Source organism: Rhipicephalus microplus, unplaced genomic scaffold (genome assembly GCF_043290135.1).
Source record: "Rhipicephalus microplus isolate Deutch F79 unplaced genomic scaffold, USDA_Rmic scaffold_19, whole genome shotgun sequence".
Classification (NCBI taxonomy): Eukaryota; Metazoa; Arthropoda; class Arachnida; order Ixodida; family Ixodidae; genus Rhipicephalus; species Rhipicephalus microplus.
In genome coordinates this window covers 10,842,572-10,864,178 of record NW_027464592.1, presented here as the reverse complement: position 1 = coordinate 10,864,178, position 21,607 = coordinate 10,842,572, and positions in this window count along the sequence as shown.

Sequence of the window (21,607 nt, the reverse complement as noted above, 5' to 3'; positions counted from 1 at the left end):
GATGTGGTGTTCGTTCGATTGCTCGGTATGCATGAGTTTCGGGGGTGAAGCTACTAAAGCCGTGAGTCTGTCTATGCATGTCTCTTTGTAGCCGGTCCGCAACCACCTTGTTGTATGGCTCACTCAGCAGGTGGCGCTACTTTGAGTGACAGACAGATCGAAGTACAGACAGATAAACTGACAGACAGACAGACCGACCGACCGACAGATGGACGGACGGATGCAAGCATAGACTGACGAATGCACAGACGTAAGCATGAACGGACGCGTGGTTGATTAGAACAGATTTGAAATAAGAGCGCACTGCTTAGACGCGTACAGAAAGACAGGGACAAGCGCTTATCCCTCTCTTTCTGTTAAGCGCTTGTCCCTGCCTTTCCGTCCACGTCTAAGCAGTACACTCTCACTTCAAAACGGTCATGTATCACCAACTCTCCCAATCAACCATATTGGCGGATGAGTTAAGAAGGGGCGGCTGACAGACACACGGACAGACGCACGCACAAGCGGACAGAAGAACGAATGGACACCCGGTCGGACAGACGGAAGCAAGGGCGGAACAACAGACGAACGAACAGAAGCACAGGTGAACGAACGGGAGCATGGACGGACAGAGAAACGGATGGACAGCCGGGCGGGCGCACTCAAGGACGGACAGAAGCGCAGACGCATGGACAGACAGAAGTACGGACGGGCGTATGGACGCAAGCAGGTTTGAATGAACGGAGAGATGGACAGACGGAAGCATGCATGGATAGACAGACAGAAGGATGCACGGGCGGACTCATGGATGAACTGACAGAAACACGGACGCACGGACTGACGGACGGAAGCATGTATGGATGCACAAATGAAAGCACAAACCGATGTATGGGCGGGTGAACGGACGGACGCTCCGCCCCACTGATCATCATTCACTGCGTGGATATGCTGCGATTTTTTTGTGAAGTATGAACGGTGCCCGTTACTTTTAAGTTATTCTATTTCAAGCGCAAATGGCATCGAAAGTCTTAACGGCTCGTTTACGGCCATGAGAGATCGGCAGTAATTTGACGTGTTCAGCGAGTTGCTAGGCCACGCCTAAGCGCTGATTGACGATGAGAGCAGCGATGCCGTCGACAATATTAGTGTTGTCATCAAAGTGCCTACATGTGGTATCGTCCGGGGGTGACGCGTGGCTACGTAGAAACGGCTTCATCTGCTTTCTGTTGCTTGCTTCGTACAGTTTGTTCATATTATTTCTGCGTTTTCATTGTGCCGCATCGGGTAGTTTGTCGTGTAGTTGTCATTGCGACTGTGATTATTTGAAGATGCATGAAAGAATGATTAGAACATTTATCGCAGAGATTGTATATCAAAACAGAATGGGTGCGTCCCAATTCCGGCACTCCGTTGGATTGCGCTGCAATTCGTGCCGCCCGCTCCAGGAGTCTCCCATGGTCCTCGGGAGCAGGGCCCGGCAAAGCCTCCTCTCAACCCTGCCACAATGCCTGCGCAATTTGCGTGATGCTTCTATTAGACTGGCAAGCCCGAACTATGTGAAACAGGTTCGCGCGGTTGCTCCAGAATTCACACAATGTACTGAATTGTTCTGGGTCTATTTTCATCTTTAGAACCGGGCTGCTGCACGACGTGGTTTAGAGCCTGCGCACGAAGGTCTCCTCGGTTTTATAGTCTCTTAGCGGGATTAGGCAACGTTTGTCTTCGTTGGCAATATATCTGCAGTATATCTGCACTTGTTGTAGCATGTATCGGTGATTGAGTGCCGTGGTTGGAGGGATCGGTAGACAGAGCCTGGGAAAGGAATGCTCTGGTCGAGTTGTGTGATAGCTCGTTTCCGGGTATACTACCTAGTGACCGGGCACTAAGATGAGCTGTTTTATCGAGGCTCGCGCTCGTACCTGCCATAAGAAGCGTGAGCTTGAGCTGAAATACAGGCTCTCATGCAGTTCCGGTAGGCTACCTTTGAATCTGTATGTAATCCGCAGTAGAGTGCGCTGCTTCTAGGGCTATTACAGTCTCCTCTACGATAGTTGCATCGGATCATGTTAGTGATAGGACGTCAACTACCTTATTTTGGTGAGTGACTGTTACTGTAAGGTATTAGGCTGCGGACCTGCAGGTCCCGGGATTGAATCTAGGCTGCGGCGGCTGCACTTTCGATGGAGGCGAAAATGCTGCTGGCCCGAGGGCTCTGATTTGTGTGCACGGTAAAGAAACCGAGGTGGTCAATATTTTTTGAGCCCTTCACTACGGCGTCTCTCATAATGACATGGTGGTTTTGAGGCGTTAAACCCCACATACCAATAATCTGCTATTGCAGAAATCCCTCCCACGGGTCCCGCAGTATTTACGGAGTAGTCTCCCTTTGTGTTGCCATAGCATTCATTCAACACTTTAGCTGGAGCTGCTCTTTTTTTGGGGTGGTAATCTGGGCTCATATTTTAGGGCAATGGCTTCATATTTCATATAGGCTTCATAGGCTTCATATTTCAGAGCAAAGTTAGGAAACAGCCCCGTCATTTACGGGATAGGTCTTGCCTGTCGGACGTTGTAGGGGGAACAAAAATGTGGAGACCGTCCAGCACCTTCATGGCTGTTTTGGCAGTTTCCAGGTGCACAAATTGGTTCGTAAGCTGAGCTTTGATTAGCTCTTCAGCTCTGATGTGAACGCTTAATTTGAGAAGCCGCAAGGCGGATATAATATGTTGCAAATTTAGTGCCTTCTTGCAGACGTTATGAATTGGGACATCCAGTTTATGCGCGTCAGTTTTTCAAGAGAGAAAGTACGGAATGCCGTAAATTATTCTGCATATTATGAAAGCCTGTATTAGCCTTAGGATGCCATGTTATTTTAAGCCTCGGTTCCTACTTGCGATTCTAGAGAGCATGCGCGTGATTAGCCCAGATGTGCATTGCAACTTATCCTGTACGACCCCGTTCGACACGGTGTTACTAAATGTGACTCTAAGAATCCGAATGCTGTTTTGCTCTAGAATTGATATATAATGCACCCGAACGTGAATGATGGCCTTGTCTTACCTTCTTCGAAACAATAACAGTTCAGACTTTTTCGGAGCGCACTGCATGCTTCTGCTTAGTGCTGTACCTCATTGGCTGCAATTTGATGAGCTTCCTCTATTTGTCCTACATTTCCATGTGTAGTCCCGATAGTAACTTTCTTTGCGTATAGTGCATGTCGAATATACGGCATGGTATTTAGCTTCCCGGGAAGCTGCAGGAGTGCTATGTCGAAAAGGAGCGGGGAGAGTACGGCCCCCTGGGCTGTGCCCCTTCTTCCCATGCTGATTGTTGCGGACTTCATGTCTCCGATTTAGGTGGTTGCTTGTGGGCCAGCTAAGAAGTTCTTGATGTAGGTGATGTTTGTTTTCCCCAGCCCATGGTTTGTAAATTATGTAATAACTGTGAATGCTTGACATGGTCAGATGCCCCCTTAAAGTATAATGCAAGAATGGCTCTATGATTGTACTTGCTGTTGGTATCGATGCCTTTTTTCTCGAGTTGCAGTAGAACATCTTGCATTGACAGATGTACTCTGAACCCGAATACGGTGTCGGGGATGTGCTCATGGTCCTCGAGGTACATAGATGGCCCTTGGTGTGCTGCCTTCTCCATCAGTTTTGTTACGCAGGACGTCAGAAATATTAGGCGAAGCCTAATAATATCAAATTCTTTGCCTGATTTAGGGATGAACGTAATCTACGCCGTTTCCCAGGCCTTCGGCAAGATACTACTTCGCCAACACTCATTGATATAGTTTTCGAGGCTTTCAAGCATTTTATAACGGAGATTGGCAAGAATACTCTACGATCATCACGAACAAGAAACACGCACGCTGCGTTCAAATTTATCACCAGCCAGCCTGCCTCAAGCTTGCGTCTACAGCTGCTTCACCGCTGCTCAGTCCGGCGTCGACTTCAAAATAACTGCTCTGAAAAACATCGAAGCGAAAAGAATTCGCCGCGGCAATGATCACGGCAATTACATATTCCACAGTGTTTTCGTCGTCCCTTATTTACGCTGAAGACGGCGGAGATGGCTATGAGAGTACCAACACATGTCTTCAAGTGCGCGCCGAGCAGACAAAATGTCAAGTGAAGGTCACCATGTCATGCGGCCACGTGATCAGATGAGGCGTGCTCACGGGAGGTGACCGTTTGGCAGTGCTGCCAGCGCTGATAATTGGTGAATTTTTCACCTTTTTTCTAATTAGGTTCGATACTAGTCATACTAATAGATATCACATATGATAGTTGTTTCGCTGTTGAATCACTGGTACTGAATCATTGCTGGAAGGTTTAAAGTTAAGTGTTGATGAAAAAGCATGACATGCGTCCGGTTAATATTACTGCTATCTTAACCACTGATGTTCGCGCGTTGGATAAGCTTATTTGAATGTCTGCAACAGCTGGGCGAACGCAGCGTGCTTTCGCAAATGGCTGACAGGCTGCGTTCACAGTCCTTACGTCTACAGGCCTTAACGTGTGCTTCAACGCTAGCGCAAAAAGTGAACGTGCTGCATGACAAATAATAGTTCTTAGTACAGCAAAAGGCATGACCACTAACGCTTAACTCGACATGAAACCTATATATCCGTTAAAATATCCCCAAAACTCCCACGAACTTCAGCTGCAAGATCAGGTCAATGCTGCTGCGTCTCAATTCCTAATTGGGTTGAGTGTTGCATCGTAAAGCCTAAAACACATCGCTTTTTTTACATGTGCCTAAATTTACTATATTTAAAGCCTTTTCAACTATCTCGGCTTGACTTGGGGTGATCTTTGCCTTATCATCGAGCAAGGCGAATGGCTACAACGTCGCAATCTCTGTGCGGGAAGAAAAAAAACTTGCGCGAAAATGGTAAACTAAGCTTCTTAAGCTTTCTACGCTATACTAGACCAGTGTATCTAATAACAAGACTCCTAATACCCGGCGTTGAAAGTTCCAAAACTACTATATCATTATCAGAGACCTCATGGTGAAGGGTTCCGAAAACTTTAACCAAATGCACGAAAGTGCACGGGCCTCGAACAACTTTGCCTCCGTCATAGATTCAGCGGCCGTTGTATGGATTCCATCCCGCGACCTTTGGGTTAGCAGTCGAGTGCCATAAGCACTACAGCACCGCGGCGGGGTGCCAGGGTATAAAAAAAAACAGACGTTGTTTATCGGTAGTATGGGGCTGGTGAAGCCTGTTTGCTTAACTTTAAATGAAAGATGAGCTTGATTTGCGAATGAATGAGCTTAACAATGCATGTAGACTACTGGAAAGATTTGTGGTAGGTGGCTCTCGCTTGGGAAGGCATCGCCATTTTGCCCGAAGTACGGAATTTTCTGGTGTGCGTTAGCGTTGCATGCTCTATTCCAGAAATGGCGTGCGTACATAGGAGCTTGGGCTACGCTTACGTTTTGCGCATGCCCATTTGAAGCACACAATGCTAACGCTAACGCTAAGCACTAGCCTTGTCTGTTTCTTGTTATACCAAAGTGGTCTACTATACGGCTGATTTTCGCCTGATTTGGAGGGGCTTGCGCCTGCTATACACACAATGTAAAATTAAAAAAAAAACAAGTAGCTAGAAAGTTAAAAGATACTTTTAGAGTCGTAGCGATTATGAGGTCCACATAGCACGCAAATCTTGTACTACTTCCGCATGCCCTATATGATGAATCGTATAATGTAATAATATATTACTTTAATGTAAGATATGAAAACAATTAAAAAAGCGATGCCAAAAAACGATGTCAAAGATCCCTAAGCTACGACATGAAACGCAAACAGTGAAGGTCCCATCCACAGAAATAAACATCCACTTTCTTGGAGCGTAACTTCTTATGAGCTCACAACAACCGCCGTTTTCAGAAGCTCTGTCACTGGCCACTATGGCCACTGCATACTTTTGTCGCAACAATGGATCACAATGACACCTAAAAATAAGTTTGAACTGGACTGGGGTGCTATGCAGGGTGGTCCAAGCTTCTCGGGCAGACGAGTTTGCTCCGAGCTCGCTCTACGGTGGCCATGGCAGGTAGACAGTGCGGATCGCGTGATAGCAGCGTTGATAAAAATCACTACAGGAACACGCGCCACCATGAAAACGTATGTGGGACATTTGCGGCGGTTATCAAAGAAACACCGCGTACCGAAAGGTCAGCGCCGCTACTCAGTAGACATTTTAACAGTGCAGTGACATCAGCGTGATTGTCGTGCTATCTTTTTGCCGATTCAACACGCGCCTTTCACAAGCGTGTTCGTTGGCGTTTGTAGTTTTTCAGGTAGGTTTTTCCATACCACCCGTAGCATGAAATTTTCCCTCTCCAAGGCAGCAAGGGTTCACTCGCAGCACTTTCGTGCTGCTTGTTTTGCTTCTGTCAATTATTGGAGATAGATATTAGAACAGGTGGCCACCAGGGGAGCTTGAATCATGGCGGCAACGTGGCTCAGATTGGCAACGTCGTGGGTGCGGCGAAATTCAATAGAAGAATCGGAGCCGCGTGACGATATCACTGTGTGTGTGTGTGTGTGTGTGTGTGTGTGTGTGTGTGTGTGTGTGTGTGTGTGTGTGTGTGTGTGTGTGCGTGTGCGTGTGTGTGTGTGTGTGTGTGTGTGTGTGTGTGTGTGTGTGTGTGTGTGTGTGTGTGTGTGTGTGTGTGTGTGTGTGTGTGTGTGATAAAGCTGATGGAATAATTGTGTCGCTCGACGTTAGTGCTGCTTCTCGTCCACGTGTTCTTGGCAAGAGTAAACGTGGTGGGCGTACGCGATCTTCGCCGCGGGCGCCTGTCAATCAAACTGATTTGACGCATAAACTCTAATACAGCAATACAAACTCGTTGATTCTGAAAAGGCCCGAGTTCAACTCGTGACTGTGATGGGGCTGGTGTGATGGTCAAGTGTTTGATGCTATAAACGCTATTTTGGTGATCTTACACCACTTCTGCAAGGCTATAGCCATAGCAGAGCTTTTCATAACCTAGCTTCTTGCAGCTTTTTAAATTGTTCTACTCATGTGCGTGATTGGCTTCGAAGTGAAGACCGCATCAGCTCATGTGGGGTTTAACGTCCCAAAACCACCATATGATTATGAGAGACGCCGTAGTGGAGGGCTCCGAAAATTTTGACCACCTGGGGTTCTTTAACGTTTGATTGAACTAATTGACTGAGGCTGAGTGACCATTACACGGAGCTGTCTTATCTTCATTGATAAAGCTTCAACGAAGAGGCAATGATATCGGCCACAATTAGCAAGGCCATCATCTGTATAGAGCTATTGAACGTAATGCTGATTAGCGGTATACTAATTATGATATTGTCATGTCCCGAACAAGGTGCAACTGTTTAATACCATTAAAAGCTGATAAGCATAGTTTTACTTAGTGTGTTCATAATTAACGTCACAATAATTAGTGTTTAGCAAGCTCAATAATTAGAATGATTTAGTTAGCACGGTTCTGGCACAACATGGCTTTAGCTGCACGGCCTTCTTAAGCTGTGGGGTAATTACTTCGGGCTTACCATGACTCGGTGTAAATAACTTGGCCATAGCGTGTCCTTAGCGGTTCTTAGTAAAGAAAACAACCTTAGCGTAGATACAATGAATGATAATCTGGCGAGTATTATTACGGAGTGCGCCGTGGAAGTTGGAGGCAGGGTAGTTAGACAGGACACTGGCAAGCTTTCCCAGGAAACGAAGAATCTGATTAAGAAGCGTCAAATCATGAAAGTCTCAAGTACAACAGACAAAATAGAACTGGCAGAACTTTCGAAGTTGATTAATAGGCTTAAGGTATGCGATGTAAGAAGGTATAACGTGTATAGAATTGAACACGCCCTGAAAAACGGAGGAAGCATCAAAGCAGTGAAGAGGAAACTTAGGATAGCAAAAGTCAGATGTATGCACTAAGGGACAAACAAAGCAAAATAACTACCAATATGGATAGGATAGTTAAAATAGCGGAGGAGTTTTACAGAGATCTGTACAGTAACCGAGACAACCACGACCCTAATACTATGAGAACAAGGAGTAACCCAGATAACACCCCACCAGTAATGGTACAAGAAGTCAGAAAAGCTTTGGAGAGCATGCAAAGAGGCAAATCTGCTGGTGAGGATCAGGTAACATTATATCTGCTGAAAGATGGAGGACAGATTGTGTTAGAAGAACTAGCCACCCTGTTTACGAGGTGTCTCCTGACGGGAAGATTACGAAAGTCTTGGAAGAACGCTAACATCGTCTTAATGCATAAGAAAGGAGATGACAAGGACTTGAAAAATTACAGGCCGATCAGCTTGCTCTCTGTAGTATACAAGCTATTTACAAAAGTAATTGCTAACAGAACACACGCCCATGGAAAAAGAGAACACACGCCCATGGAAACATCTGGGGGAGGCGCGTGTTGAGTCGGAAAAAAAAGGACAGATCCCACTCACAGCAGGTATTGATGATATGCGAAGTACGAATGAGGAAGCTTTATATGCCAGGTAAAAATCAGCACAGCGTTAAGAGGTGGAGGTAAATTATGCCGTACGTGGCTTCCATGTCATAGGTATAAAGTTTGGACGTGTCAGTTACCTTCATCATCAATTCACGCCACCTGATACCAAGTTTGATATATGTGGAGCTAGCGAAACGGCCGCGAGCGTGCTGTGAGTGTCGCATGTAGTCCAGTTTTACATGACGCGCATGACATAATTATCATGTTCGGATATGTCATTTAACTTCGTCGTCTACTGACGTCATACAATAACAATTTGGCCTATATAAGGCTAGAGAAACGACCGCGAGCGCATCATGAGCGTGGCATGTGGTCGTGTTGTTACATGCAAGCATCTCATGATTATCTTGTTTGACCAGTCAGACACCTTCGTCGTCCATTCACGTTCCGTAATACCAAACTTGATATATGTGAAGATAGTGAAACGGCGGGGAGACCATCATGAAGAGCGCAATTTACAGCGACCTAACGTTCACGCGCGCACTCTGGACGCAGTGACGCTACGCTAGCAATACGCGAAAACTCTATACTCTGACGCCAGACGTGACCAGTGTCTGTCGGCACAGCGCGATGGCAACCGGGGCAAAATGCGACATGCTGCATTTCGCACCGACAACATTACCCAAAAATTCACCACGTCTACCTAGCTTCGTGACGTTGGGATGCCGGGCGTGCTCAAACGCACATGCGTCAAAGCAAGGCAGTGCGGCGCGTGCCTGTGACTACATGAGAGGCAGATAGGCATCCGGCGTGGCATCGCCGGCATGACGCGACTAAACGAAAGCTGGAGCACACGCACGCCGGGGACGTCTAAGTGTAGTGGCGCCTTGAGTGTGGCAGGTAGTCATGCTCTTACATGACACGCATCTTAAAATATTTATGTTTACATCAGTCACATAGCTTTGTCATCTATTCACGTGACGTAATACCAAATTTGGCACATGTGAATCCAGCAAAGCGGCTCCGAACGCAGCATGAGTGTGGCATGTAGTGATGTTGCAAGACAGACATGTGATCATTATCATGTTTGGACATGTCATTTACGTACGTCGTCCGTTCGCGTCACACAATGCTAAATTTGGTACATGTGAAGCTATCGAAACGGCCGCCAGCGCACGTGAGCTCATCACGACGTGCATGTCTTCTAATTGTACGCTCACTCTGTACAATTAGACCGCATTTTTGAAGTTTGAAGTTTATTTGGTCTTCGAAGTTTATTCGGTTTGCGAGGACTGCGGCCTCTCAAAAGACATATGCAAAAAAAAAGAGGAGATAAAGAAGGATTAGAACTGAGATATCTGGAGGTGAACTATATCGGTATGCTGGTGTGTTTACAGTAAACGCGAGAAGATAGCCGGCAGAAAGAAGGAAATGGAAGAGTGCTAGACCAGCGGGGGCTGCAGAAAACTTAGAAAAGGACAACAAGAAACGGCATGCTGATGCACTGTGAACACAGTCGTCCTATCAAAGCTTCCAAGAGTATTCATAACAGCAAAATCCCGCCAACTGCCACTTTCTAAGCGTTATAAAAACAGACTTAACTTTATCGGAAACGACATGGTTACTCGTGGAATGCTATACAAGTTCAGAATTTGTGTACAATATAAAATTTGCAAAGACAGAAAACAAAGCGATTTTACTAAAGTTTTTAATTAAGCAATATTTTAAGACGTGAGCACTCCCACGTGTGACCAGGCGGCATCGCAGGCCCTTGTGGGTGGTGATCTGGGCTTGTTCGTAAATTAGCATGAGATGATGTCTTGAATGTGCATTCTTTTTTCCATGTCCTTTATCTGCGCTACCATATATTATCAGGGCCACCACTTCAAACAATACCAAGCTTCGAGGACATTTTGAGGAGATCCAGATGTTTCGAATTGTCGATATATCACTGAGTGGTAGTTATGCTTAATGAAAGACTGTGTGTACGTAGATGGAGCGTCTCCGTTGTGCGGGTTCACCAGAAGTGACACGCAAAAAAGTTTCTCTGGCTGTTCAATGCGTTCGATTGTTAGCTCGTTTGGCCTGGCATCACATTCACTGCAACAGTGGTATAATTCGAATCTCCCCTGACCAACAAAAAGCCAACGGAAAAGAAATTAGGATATTGAAACTCTTCCCCGAGCATTATTTTTTTTAGTTATCAGTAATTTTCATCTACTTCGTCCTCAAAGGGGTGAGAATAAAAGTGCTGCACCACACTGAATGTCACCTGGTTTGTTTTCTTGTTAGTAATACTAGATATGCGTATGTATGTCACGTAGGGCCAGAACATTAGTAAAAGTTGAGAGCGCGTCCTGCAAGATGCCCAATTTAGCGGAAGAAAGAAAGGAAAATAGGAGGAAAAGAACGGCAGGGAGGTTAATCAGCCTATAGGCAGCCGGAGTTCCTCACTACTGTATGCGAGTGACTAATTAGTCGTCGAGCTCTAGTGGTGGCCATCGCCAAGGCAGTAATCATCTTCCCAATGCTTCGGAGATTTAGGAACGAAGCTCCTAAAGACGTGGGTCTGTCTGTCCCTTGTACGTACGTGGCCGCCTATAGTGCTACCTTTGCGAACTGCCCTACTACTTCATCTTTCTAAACATCCCACTACGTCCCATTCTCGATGCACCACTTCACCGAACATAAAGCTAATACTGATGACAAGTAGCCTATATGAAATGCAAGATAGTCATGTACTCGTATGCAAATGGGCGCTAAAGACCCACTGACTGTCCCACTGTGGCCATGCTTGTTTGTACGTGACCGCCTACAGTTCCAATTTTGTGAACTGCCCACTACTTAATCTTTGTAAACATCCCACTACACCCCATCACCCATTTACCACATCACCGAACATGAAGCCATTATAATGGAAGGGGAAAGGAAGCCACTTACGCATAAGAAAATATCTTGTATAAATGTATACAATGTTTGTGACATCATTGATGGCGTAGTACACAATATTCTCGGAAGGTTCACAGTTTAGCAATGGAACCCTCCAGCGCTTCGTCCTACTCATAATCACTAACATCGTGAATATGTTGTGATTTTTTTTTGTTTTCATCTAACCATCTGTCTTAGAAATTCCGCATGCAAGAACGTTTATTCAATGAAACAACAGTAAATAAAATTACATTGAGAACGATATGACACTCAGCTTTGTTATTTGAGTGATTTGAGGAGAATGTTTTGTCACGCTTTGGCCATTCTGCTTTACACTACCCGCTATATGACTGAGCATTAGAATCATTCATGCTATGAGGCGCAATTCAAAAGAGAATTTGTTCGTAGATGCGGTCTTACTTAGTTGTTGATGTTTTTTTAGTAGCCACCTCCAACAATTTATGGTCATGGCGAAAAAAAATGTTTCATTCAACTGTTATGTTCATGCCTCCCACCTTCATTGCTTACGCAAACAATCCGCTTCTATGACTTGTACACTCCTGGAGTTGTTTAGTGTTAAATGGTGTGGGGAGCATTAGAAATCGAAACCGCGATTGATATATCGTGTCGATGTTATAGCCTTCCAGTTTTGTTTATTTCTTCGGTGGGAACCGCACGTAGAGAGAGCGCCAAAACACAGACCACTGTCTGTATTTTTCTGCTCACAAACGACAATCTCCAGATGTTTGTAACGACAACCTTCAACACTCCCCCACCAACGTTTGCTACGACGGGAACGGCGTGATTTCTTGCACCTTGTGAGGAGCTGATGACCGTCATCATATATAGATCAATAGCCCTTGCCACCAGTAGGACACCGGAAAAAAGCCTCAGATCAATCGCGATGGTTTGCTTTTGCCAATAAGCCCAGTTTTTTTCGGGGGTCTTTAATGACCCCTTAGTTTTTTAGGTTTTTTCTGCTATGTCGTTCTGTGTGTTACATGTTGTATGCCTGTCGGTTTTATGGGCCGCTTTTTCAATGAAGACCATCTGCAAAGGTTGACTTTCGTGCTTTAATGGTTAGAGAAGTTTTTGTAGATAAAAGATAGTACGGCTGATTGAAATGTGCAGTTTCTCGCTCTTCACATGTGCTCTAGTGGCTAAGGTACTCGGCTGCTGACCCGCAGGGCGCGGGTTCAAATCCCGGCTGCGGCGGCTGCATTTCCGATGGAGGCGGAAATGTTGTAGGCCCGTGTGCTCAGATTTGGGTGCACGTTAAAGAACCCCAGGTGGTCTAAATTTTCGGAGCCCTCCACTACGGCGTCTCTCATAATCATATAGTGGTTTTGGGAAGTTAAACCCCACATATCAATCAATCTCTTCACATGTGCGCTTCGTATGATTACTACAAATCATAAGGATTACTATGATTAATACTAAGCGCTTCGTATGATTTAGTAGAGAAAAAGAAGTAATGGTGGCTTTTGCACTAATGGTTGTGATGTAGAAATCTTGAATGGTCTTGACATTAGGCTGAGTCATGCATGTTCCAACTACTGCGCATGTTCTGCACTAAATAACGCGCTGTTAAGTAAAAAAAAACAGCGCGTAAGTAAAACAAAAATACACGTTTACCACAACATTATTTTCTATATAAACTTCTCGTAATCTTCAAAGTAAAGCGCCACGTCGCACTGAAAGGTGCATTTGGATCCCACCGGCGAAAAGAGTTATCCCCTCTTTCATTCATTTCCTATCTATTCAAACGAGCATCATTATGTATACCCTGCCGAGACAAATCACACATAATGTCCCCATCCTTTTCTTGGTCCATCTCATCAGTAGTGAAAGGTCATGCAGGAAGGTCAAGCCGCCGGACGTTTTCCTTCTTTCGTAAGCCACACATAGCTATTAAAATCTATTGGCCAGACAATCCACTGGGTGTCAGGCGAGTGCTGGAACGTAGTGGAAACGTGAGAAAAACGATTTTGTAAAAACGCCTTACTAATAGCCTATCTGGTGAGGCGGCCTTCTTCGTACTGAATGAATAACAGAATCATTCTCTTTGAAAGACGTACAACAGGGCAATGATGTATCCTGAGGCACCTGTACAAAATAGCATGCAGTTGCGCGTAAAAAAAAAAAACGCGCTTGCCTGTTCCGATGAGTGCTCTACACTGGAGAAATTTACAGTAGCACAAGTTAAGCTTGTGTACCATGTTCCAGAATTATCCTAAATTTGTGGAACACAACTAGAAATGATATGTACATACCCGCTTCCATAAGTTAGTCACAACTAGTTTTAACGTGTTAACTTAAAGGTTAAGGATTTGTGTGAATATATTTTATTGGTTCAATGGTATATTTAGATTCAATTGAATGAGTTTAGTATGACACAAAATTAAGTCAGTATATATGGCCAGGCTTCCTAACCACGCTAGTCGCAACTCTATAAAATGGTCCCGGGCTGGAGACCTGGTTGAAAAAAACGAAGATTGCTTTGCTTATCGGGGTCAGCGTGGCACTAATAATGAATTAAGAAAGTAAAATTTTAACATTAGATATCTTTCTCACGGAGTACCTTCCCTTTTCGTTAGTAAACGCTTGTTTTCCGTCAGGTGCTCAAAATTCTAGTGCTTTAGATGCCACAATTTTGAAATGCAGAAAAGACATATTAATGGTAGGAGACTTCAATTCTCATCGCACTTTGTGGAGATTCAGAACAAATATGAGTGGAAAAGGTTTGTGGGATTTCATTGCTAGAATTTTTTTTTACATGCCAGCGAACCCCCGCGTTTGTGTGCAATAGGCCTCATTATGCGATTGTTCTGACTTGCTGTAGTCCTAGCCTCTGTATTTCTATATGGTCTACTTTGAACTCGGGTACAAATAGCGACCATTTTCCTATGTTGTTTGCATCGTATGTCCCGTGACTTCAGTAATGAGGCAGCCCACTTCTCACGTCAATTTAGATACATTTGAGAGAGAGAAACTAAAAAAAAGGAAGGCAGAAAGGTTAACCAGATGCTAGTATCCGGTATGCTACCCTACACTGGGGTTGGGGAATAGGGAGTTGAAAGAGAAAGGGAGAGTTAAAAATAAATAAGAGAAATACACCGACACACACGCACACACAAAATTAGTCCACTAAGAGGCGTTCTGACCGGCAAGTAGTTTGCAAGAAGCCCAGTAGCGCTTGCACGGCTTTCTTCTGTGACGATGAGTCATGATGATGGCGCAGTATACTTTCTTCTGACAGCAGCTGGTCATCTAACACGTTTGATCATCTAACACGTTGGTCATCTAACACGTCTGTTTAGTTTATTGGAAAGGTGTTGTCTTTCCAGGTTGTATTTCGGGCAGTCGCACAGGATATGTCGAATGGTTTCTTCATCTCCGCAGTGTGCACAGTCGGCGGTGTCGGCCATACCTATGCGAAACGCGCACGCACGGGTAAACGCGACTCCCAACCATAGTCTGCACAGAGCAGTAGCGTCGCCTCGTCGAAATTTTGTTGGAAGCTGTATGCTTAACGTTGGATCAGGGGATCGTAATCTTGCATGCGTAAAGAGAGGCTCATTCCAAAGAGCCATGGAGCGTTGGCGAGCAAGCATGCAGAGCCTCCTAGCAGCGTCCGTCCTCGAGAGAGGTATTGACTGGTTGTTGTCTTCTGTATGGGCTGAATGGGCAGCTTGATCAGCTCGTTCGTTACTGATAATTCCACAGTGGCTTGGCAACCACTGAAATATAACGTGGTACCCATTCTCTGTTGTATGGTGTAGCATTTCTGCTGTTTTAAATACCAACTGCTCGTGTGGACCACGGCGTAGATTTGACAGAAGTGACTGCACTGCCGGCTTGCAGTCACAGAAAATCGTCCACCGTTGCGTGCTTTGGTCCTTAATGAAACGCAACGCAGCGCAAAGCGCTGCAAGCTCTGCTGTCGTTGTTGTGGTTGCATGAGCTGTCCTGAATTTGATGGTTGTGGCGTGGGTTGGAATAAGGACCGCCGCAGTTAAGTTGTTTGGCAGGACGGAGCCGTCGGTGTAGACGTGGGTACAGTCTTGGTACTTCTCGTACAGCAAAAGTAAGGCGAGCCGCTTGAGGGCTGGTATTGACAAATCTCGTTTTTTTGGATGCCTGGTATTGTCAGGTTGATGACTGGTTGTTTGAGGCACCATGGACAAACTGAAGGTCTCGCCGCGGGCGTAAAACCAGTTGGTAGGGAGTCACCGTGTGTAGTTATTGTTCGACAAAAGGAAGTATGAGGCCTATCCGCTGGGAGAGAGGCTAGGTGGTGATGGGCAGTCCGGCCCACATGCCTTATGTGTGTTCTCAAAGCTTCAATTTCAATATGGGTCTGGACGAGGTGGTCTTTGGATATAGCTATAGTCGCCATTGTTAAGGCACCCTGAGGCATACCTAGACATATTCGAAGCGCCTGTGCCTGAACGCTACTTGTTTTGCTGGCGTTCGATAATGCAGGCAGACTGTATCGTAATAAGCCAAAGAGAAGCACCATGTACAGTCGTAACATAGCATGAGGCTGCATTCCCCAAGTCTTTCCAGTGATAAACTTGAAAAGATGGCATATGCCCGTCAATCGCCTTTTCAAATACGACACATGAGGGCTCCATTATTTGTCTCTGTCGACTATGACACCCAGAAATTTGTGAGATCGACGATATGGTATATTTTGAGCGCTAATTGACACTCTGTAATTTGAAATGGCTTTGCGCGTAAATGGCAGAAGAGCGCACTTTCCGGAGGAAGATTCCAGGCCTCGATCGCGTAGATAGAAAGCAGTTGCAGTAGCAGCTCTTTGTATTCTCGCTCATAACTGCAGGTGAATTACCGCAGATGTCCAGATGCAGAGATCATCAGCGTATGTTGATAGATAAATATTGTTTGGTAGGTGCGTATGGAGAGCGATTAGTGTTATAATAAATAGCACGGGGCTCAGTACACCACCCTGAGGGACGCCACGACAACTGAAATGTGCAGACGTGTTCTCGGTCTCTGTACTCACAAATTAGGATCGCATTTGGAGATAAGTGCGTATCCACTTAAACATTCGGCAGCCCACTCCAATCTCTTCTAGTGTGGTAAGGACGGCTTCATGTGTAACGTTATCACAGGCTCCTTTGACGTAAAGGAACAGAGAGGCGCAAAGACGCTTATGGCCTTTCTCGTGTTAAACGTACGTGATTAGGCCGGTGACGCTATCGATCGATGATCGACCACGTCGAAAAACAGCCATGACATTAAGGTAGATCTCATGATACTCCAAGTACCACTCGAGTCGACCGAGAATCGTTCTCTCAATCACTTTACCCACGCAACTAGCCAAATTGATCGTGTTATAGGAGGAGAGTTTTAATGGTGATTTGCCAGGTTTTAGCAGTGGTACTAGACAACTAGTTTTCCAACTTAAGGAAACAGTGCCCTCTAGCCAACAATCATTATATAGCTGAAGTAGAGCTATTCCCGCACGCTCACCCAGATGACACAGGGCTCTGTATGAGATTCCGTCAGGTCCTGGTGCGGAGGTACGTTTGCATGAAGCGAGTGCTGCCTTGAGCTCCTGAATGGTGAACGGGAAGTCCGTACAGGAATCACGTGGTGGCGGACAACTGCTCGAAAGCGGTGAGCTGCTAAGTGCTGTAGTTTGCCCTGCTAATCCGGCACAGAACTCTTCAGCAACGTCCACATCTGGTCAATTTTGGTGAAGGGCTAAGACCTTGAATGGTGACTTCTGAATGGGGGATGACCGCAAACCTCTAACCGTCCTCCATATCTGCGATAAAGGCTTACGAGGGTCGAGTGACTCGCAGAAATTAATCCAGCGTTAGAATTCTAGCTTGTCCAACCGACGTTTGATCTTCTTCTGCAAACGTCTAGCAGTCCGTAAACCTTGTATGTCCTTCGTGCGCTGGTACCTTCTTTCAGCTCGTCGTCGCAAGGAACGAAGCCGCTCCAGCTCTATGTCGATGTCCATGTTTTTTACAGGGCATGAGATCGTACACATGGTCTCTTTTACAGTGCTCTTGATGGCCTCTTGTAAATCGAATATGTGTTCTTGGCATTGGTCTTCCCTACGAGACTGAAATTTTTTCCAGTCCACTCCTTTAACCATGTCGCGCAACAATACATTTGAACAGACACTGCGTGTGGCTTTGCCAAAACGAACACATGAAAATGAAGAGCGGATTGTCATCAACTTCACTTGTGCTAAACAACAATCCTTAAATAAATTTAAATTCACAGTTCAAGTCTATAAACAACGGCTTTTGAAGTATTGGTAGAACACTGATTGTTCACGTCAATACAGGTTAAGAAAAGCGACGTGGTGAAAATCGCTCGATAATCAGTGCCCAAGAAACTGGAGCGATTATAAATACGTCACTGCAGTCTTTAAGCGAACAGTTGCCGCTGCGAAGGATAACTATGATAGCCAAGGTTCCGAGTTTTTTTTCAAAGCCTGGTCACAGGTAATCACTTTTCAGCTTCCTTAAAGTAAAAAAAAGTAATTCCCCTCCCTACCAACACAAAGCCAAATAAGCTGCCTGCTTTTCTAGAAGAAATTGCTCAATAGCTGAAAAGCGGCTTCGTGGCTGCTCGTTTTTACCACTCGCTGTGTCCTGTTAAAAGCGATGAGATTGAAGCGTCGGAAAAAGCACAAGTAGTAAAAATATAGCCCAATTCTGCTCCAGGTTTTGATGGAATGACTGAATCAGTAATAAAAATAACCGAGAAAGTATCACTTCTGGATTTACTTCTAATTGTTAACCACTCTGTTAGACATTTGTGAATTCCACCTGATTAGACAATCGCGAAAACATTTCCTTTAATTAAAGAAATATTGAGCTGAGTTTACTTTTGATATAGTTAGGCCTGTTTCATTCACATCTAATCTGGTAAAACTAATCGAAATAATTTTAAACTTTAGGATAGACAACTGGTTGCACAAAAGCACAATGTTAAGCCCTGCCAAATTGGATTCAGGCGTGGCTGTTCCATTTGGTGTGCCCATGTTGATTTTGAAAGCAGGAGACAACTAGCTCGTTCTAAGATACAGGTTCCGGCCTTAGTAACTTTAGATATTGCAAAAACTTAAAACACCGTGAAACACATTAAACTAATAAATTCGCTAACGCACGTTGGTTTACGAAATACTTCGTGGCGTGGGTTTACTGCTTTCTAAAAGATAGAGAAATCTATTGCTCTCAATCTGGCCTGTGGTCTTGAAAGTATAAAAAATAGAGGTCTCCCCCAAGGTTTGCTACTGTTATCATTATTATTTAATAGTTTTTGGGCACAGTTCCAGTACAAAATTATGTGCAGGTGTATATACATACAATATATCTTAAGCTACAGTTTTATATGAATGCTTTGGACACATGGTTACACGACATATCATTGAACATCAGGAAATGAGCAGTCGTAGATTTTCCTCTAGGTGTTCCAGTGCAGATTTCTTTAGTTTACAGACAGGACTTTATCCCACAGGTGAAATAGATTAAATACTTAGGAGTGACTTATACTGAAAACATAAATTGGAGTCTGCATATAGAAACTATGGCAGCTAAAGGAGCACGGGCGCTTGGGATGCTTCGTAGAATCAGCAATAAATGTTGTGGTTTACGTCGTGATGTGCTAGTAATAATATATTGTATGTATATTCCCCCAATATTAGAGTTCGGCTGTGTCTTGTTTTCTGGAGCATCTGCCCAAAAAATTGACCACTGGTACTAGTAGAACGCGAAGCGTTACGTCTACTTCTTCGACTTTCTAAATTTGTCGCAATGAGTATTTTATATAAGGAAGCGCGCCTGCCTTCTCTTCGTGATAGGTTCTATATACTAGCCATTCGCACCTTCCTAAAAATCTATGTATCCCCACAGACGATGTCGCAATATGTTTTCATTATTTAGCCGACGTCCTTTTTTAACCAACAGTGGCCTAGATTAGGGCACCCACAAGTCATCGTCGTACAGAAGCTCTTGGAAACACTACAAGTTAACCTTCGTGAGGTACTGGTACGAAGAACACCTGTTCAAACAATGGAAATAGAATTTAACAACACAATTCCTAATAATTACAAAAATTGTCCCAGTAGATTTTTAAAGATCACCTGACATGATTAGAAACAAACATATTCTTAGCATTTGATGCTTCAGTTTGCGAAGAAAGGCAGAAGTCATAATTGCATCGTCAGTGTTATATTGGTCTTTTTCAATTCGTTCACCCGATTTTACACCTACTTGTTAAGCGGAATTACTTATAATTCTCTTAGCAATAAAAAATGGCCTCAATCAATAACAGATACTATCATCCTTTCAGACTGCCTGTCTGTGTGTAGTTCCCTAACTGCGCCTAATTTGTGCAGTGCTTTGAATGTATTTTATGCCCTTGCCCAAAACATTTACGACTCGTTCGCTTGGAAGTGGATACCAGTGCATAAAAGTTTAACCCTCAGTGAACATGCAGAGGCACTCGCAGTGCCCTTTCATAATTATCCCACAATTTTTATATTACCGACGCTCACCTTTATCGCCATGGTACGCTTTGCAAATATTGTCATCAGGTCATTCTGAAAAAGGTCAGTTGGCATCACCTGACTTTTTTTCATCTTAAGTACCCCAGTAAAACTCGATGGTGCTCCTCTGGGTTGGCGGAGATATCAATTACGAGAATACAATCCCGAGTCTCCCCCCCCCCCCCTGATGTTTTATCTACACTGGTCTAGTCTGGCATGGTCTCTCCTATGCCTCCACTGAAACAAGAGTGAATCCCTTCATCAATCCCTCTTAACATGCAGGTTATATACAAATCAAAGGAAGAGACTGTTAGAAGTACCTCTCTATATGTTTCCTCTGAATTTATCCTTTCCGGTGGTCCTTTCCTTTGAAGCAACCGAAAAAGAATTTAGCGTCAAGGACGTTTGCGAGGCCTTACGCGATTATCTAATGGCAACAAAACTAATAGAGTGTTAAGCTGAGTCATAAATTCACTTTATGTTGAACCATAGTAGCTTGTTGGTTTTTATTACCTCTATTTATTATATTTCTAATATATGGTTTACCAGTCTGTTCTTTGTTTAAACAACCCTAGTAAATAACCCAGCTGGAAAAAGAATTCGATCTCACAAATGAGGTACCGTTCGTTTCATGGCTGGTCCCCAGGGATGGATTGCACCAGGCCTCTGCGTACCGACCGAACAACCGACCGACCGACCGACCGACTTTCGCTTGGAGCTGTGCTGAAGTTTCCAGATTGTGGCATCGTGTGTCCATTGCATCGTGGAAGGCGAAATGGTAATGACCGCAGACCGCTTTATTCTCATCATCAGCATAAAGGATTTCACTGTCGATTAAAGATTTCAATGTCGATTAAAGACTAAGATTTCACTGTCGACTGGCATAAAGGATTTCACTGTCACACACAGCACTGTTGTGCTGTGTGTGCGACATTGAGCTTCTTTGGCGAACTACATCAGATTTACTGTAAGATTAAAAGAGTGTCTAGTGAGTACGAGGTCGCAGATGGCAAGTGCTCACGTGTAGAAGGGCCTCTTTGAAAGGTTTTAGCACTTGTTGGTGGCGTTGCTGCACTGACAGGCAGCGCCTGTGATGAAATATATCAGTTAGCTAAACTGGGACAAGTGCTGTCGTTTGCGTGTATCTCATTCAGTTGCGTGGACCCGTCAAAAGCTCAATATACAAGCCGTTCACTTGATTACAAAAAAAACCTATGTCTGGGCAAGTGTGCTTTGGGATAAAGAAAATCTGATCTATTTGGTTAAGCTCCTAACCACTTAAGGAAGTCTGAATTTTGAAACCACACAACACAATAAAAATTGCTTTCGTTTCAAAGTATAAATAGCCAGCTTCAATTTATTATGCGGCAAAAGCATCTAAAATGCATCTTTATTTCACACTTATAGGTGCATTGCCAATTCTTATGCGGCGACCTCTGCACACAAACCTGGACAGCCTCCGTCACTTCACTGGAGAGTCAGGTGCGACACGGCCACTTGATGCAACACGCTTCCGATAAAGAACAGCGCCACCGCAGTTTCACTGGAGGCTGACGCAACCACTAGCAACTGTAATATCCAAGCTGCCAAGCTTGGTTATGCTATATGGTCATTCCAGTGACGCAGGCAGCGCCATGTAGCTGTGCTCCGAAGCTGCCACATGGTTATAAAAGTGTGACGCAGTTT